The sequence below is a fragment of the Rattus norvegicus genome, chromosome Y, assembly GCF_021556685.1.
Source record: "Rattus norvegicus strain SHRSP/BbbUtx chromosome Y, alternate assembly SHRSP_T2T, whole genome shotgun sequence".
NCBI lineage: Eukaryota > Metazoa > Chordata > Mammalia > Rodentia > Muridae > Rattus > Rattus norvegicus.
Window position 1 is genome coordinate 11,025,613 of NC_141555.1, and position 4,114 is coordinate 11,029,726.

Consider the following 4,114-nt stretch of genomic DNA (forward strand, 5'->3'; position numbering starts at 1 on the left):
ATATAGAGATCTGCTGGAAGAACTTTGTCTGAGGCTCTCAATATTCAACACTAAATAAATACTCTAACAAAATGATGACCCACTCACTCATGGAGCTGGCCACCAAGTAATATTGGCAATAGTATTTTGAAACAACATTGAATGCCATGGCACGTGTTCATTGCACAATATGTGGAAAATATTTGCATGTTTTTTTTTTCAGTGGGAACCAAGCTCTGGTTAATTGTGTTCATGCATTTGTGTGAACATTCAGCATCCTGAGGTCCAGGCTCACTGACCATTGTTTTCCTGTTGCAAGGACAGCAATGATAGAAGTGAATCATAATCATCTGTTGTCCAGTGAATGAAGAAGGGAGTGAGGGACTAAATACCAATCAAAGAGTACACATGGAGGCATCCATGGCTACAGATTCATATATAGAAGAGGATGGCATTGTCCAGCATCAATAGGAGGAGAGGCCTTGGTCCTATACAGTCTTGTTTCCCTAGTGTAGGGAATGCCAGAGTGTTGAGATGTGAGTGGGTAGGCAGTATTGATAGAAAACTCACAGAAGCATGGGGAGGGTGGATAGGGGAGCGGGGAACCAGGAAAGTGTATAACAGATTAAATGTAAAAACATAAAATATCCAATTAAAAACGAAGGAAATGAGTGAGAAATGAACAGGAGGCTTACCTCAAAGAAATGAGAGTGCTTGTATATGCTGGATTAAGTTAAAAGATTCAAGAATCTTTGTTATGTATGAAAGGCAAGGGTCAGCAGACTATAGCATTGCATGTTTTTAAAGAAAAGTATTTGAAATAATAGTTCCCTTTTCTTATATGAACACACATAATCATTGGAAAGAAAAATAGACAGCTGGTTTTATTGGTTAAAGAATCATTGGCATATCTTCCAAAATAGCTTAAACCACTCTCAGAAAGATTTTTATGGGGTAAGAGAGCAATACAGAGTATTGGGTCAGAGTTGGGATAAAGGTATCTTCCATGTATATTCAGTCACATACAAATATCGTTTTAAACTGTGAAAATATAAAATTATTAATTGAATGAATGATTTCCTAAGACTATAACTCCTTACATGAAGCAGTACTGTCAGTTTTTTTTATGATTTTCACACTTAGAATTATATTAGATGAATTCATTTAAAAAATTGTTAAAAGTGCTGTGGGTTTAGTGGTGGAATACAGCATCTAATGTCTTACTGTCTGGGATGGAATCCTGGCTCTCCATTATCAAGTAATAAAGCAAATAAGAACGTAAAGAGACAAGTGCTTCTGAGAAAACACTCACTTTAAAATATAAAATGCCCTTATACATTCAAAAGAATAATATAAATATTTTAATTTTTCCAATAGGATATAAGGATGATCATTTTAGAATGGGTTCATATTGCCATACAATATATTTTATTTAAAATTGAAAGCTCACACGTGTGAAGTTTTGTTTAGTCAGAAATACTTTCAAGCTAGTATGCATTAATCTTCTAGCTGACTTAACACTTTAATTCTAGATGACTCATTTTTATTGCAACCTTTTCGATTGCCAAATTTTTGTCTGCTCTGGGATATCAACAACCATTTGTGTGCGGGTGTATTTGTCAAATATGTAGAGCCAGAATAACTCTGATGTGCCGTGGTGAATGGAGTTGCAACAATAGCTAATGTTTACAGGATATATTTTGATATTATGTATAGGAATTAAGGAAAAACTGTAGTACATACATTTTTGCAAAATATATTTGTAAATATTTTGAGATAAAAATGCAAAAGCATGTTATTTCACAAAATGAGAATACCTGACTGGTAAAATGCCAGAAAATATAGGATACTTATTCTGAACTGCAAGGGAATGCAAAATCAAAATTAACAAAATAATTTAATGGGATGGCTATGGCATATGCAATATTTCTATGTCGCAGAATTATACCGATACATTAGTACGCCTTGGTACTTTAAAAAGCAAAGTGATCTAACTCTATTTTATTTGTTGTAAGACAGCTGAAAAAGAACCCAAAAGCTATCCTTTAAATCTATTAAAACTTGTTTTACATTAGATAAATACCTCCTTAATAAGAGTAGAAGGACATTTTATAAAGTACTTTTGCTAATTTGAGGCATTCAAAAATGAATATTGTTTTCTTTTTCCAAAAGCCAATACAAACGTACATGATGAAAGTCCATCAGTAGTGAGAATGGTAACTGCTGCACTTCTTCAATAATCATTTCCTTTGGTAAGAGGAATTTTGTCCAGGTATTTAAGAAGTAATCTAACTATTGTCATTTCCATCAGTAGATGTGGAAGAAACCATGATATGAACAAATGAAATTCACTGCTATGGTAAAATCTCATTGAAAAAAACAATATCTCCCAGCTACAGGAACTTTTCCAAACAATTCCAATTGACATTCTTTAACAATTTATTTTTAGAATAACCGCAGTAATTAAAATACTCCCATACTAACCATAATATCTTTGGAGTTAAGGTAAAATGAAATTCAAACTTTTTCACTAGATATGTAGTCATTTTAATTAATCTATCTTTTCTTTCTAAGGAAAAAGAAGAATATGGATTGTGATGGGTAGCAGGCCACAATCAGAAGCATCACCCACTTTGTATTAATCTAATATATATGACTTTAGTTTCTTCCAAGAATGATTAAACAAGATTGTCTCCTTTTAGTATTCCCAGTCTCTTGAATGCTTTCTGGATATCACAGATCCTGTAACAGTTGGGTTAAAAAGTGTTCACTATGTCAGGATAATAAACTTAGTCTTAAAAATTCCCTATTGGATGCTACCTCTGAATAAGGAAGTTTGAATCAGATTATGGAACTTGACTCAACAGATATGTCATCCTTCTGTAATTAGCATTTCCCCACTTTTGTCCATAATAACATGTCTTAGAGTTTCTATTGCTGTTATGAAATACCATGACCAAGGGGGGAAAAAGAAATTTGGGGAAGAAAGTGTTTATTTAAGTTTAAAATTTATTTTTTTAATTTTATTTAATATATTTTTATAGTCCAGACATTATCCGTCTCCCAGCCCATAGTCTGACTGTTCTACATACCATACCCACTCCCCACATGTTCATCTGAATGAAGCTGTCTCCCACTCCACCCCCAGTCTACCAGACCTGTCCACTCCGTGGATAGTCAAATCTCTTGAGTTTTAAGTGGATCTTCTCTGGTCGTGTCCAGACTCTGCACTCCTGTCTTGGGGGCTTCATATTAGCTGGTGCATGCTACCGCATTGATGGCTCAGTGTCTGAAAAAAACACTGTGTTCCAGGTTAGTTAACACTGCTGGTCCTCCTACAGGGTTTCTCCACTCCTCAGCTTCCTCCAGATTTTTCCTAGTTCAACCACAGGGCTTAGCAGCTTCTGTTCATTGGCTAAGTGTAAATGTCTGCATCTGACTCTTTCAGCTGTTTGTTGGGTCTTTTTGAAGGCAGTCATGACAGGTCCGTTTTTTGAACATGACAAAGCATGAGTCATATTGTCAGGCTTTGGGGGTCTCTACATAATCTGGATCCCATATATGGCATGTCACCGCAACTCCTTTCCTCAGGCTCTTCTCTGATTTTGTCCCTGAAGTTCTTTCAGACAGGAACAAATATGGGTCAGAGTTTTGATTTGTGCATTGCAACCCTATCCCTCAATTGATGCTCTCTCTTCCTAGTGGAGGTAGACTCCACAAGTTCCCTCTACCCTCTCCTGGACATTTCACTGAGTCCAGATAGTCTCTTACCTCTCAGGTCTCTGGAATATTCTAGAGCAACCCCCACCCACTTCCAACATGCTAGCTCCTGAGGTTGCCTGTTTCCATTTATTCTGCTGGCACTCAGAGATTCAGTCCCATTACCCATCATACCTGACCATGTTCCCCGCTTCCCCTCTCTATCTCCTTTCCCATTCAGGTCTCTCACTCGCCCCTCCTGTTCTTTCTTTTTTATCCCTCAAAACTGGGATTGAGGCATCCTACATTGGCTGTTCAGCTTGTTAAGCTTTTATTTTTCCTTTCTTTGAAATTGGATATTTTTTGCTTACATTTCCAATATCATTCACTTTCACAGTATTCCAGTCATAAGACTTCAATCACTTCCTCCTCCAGT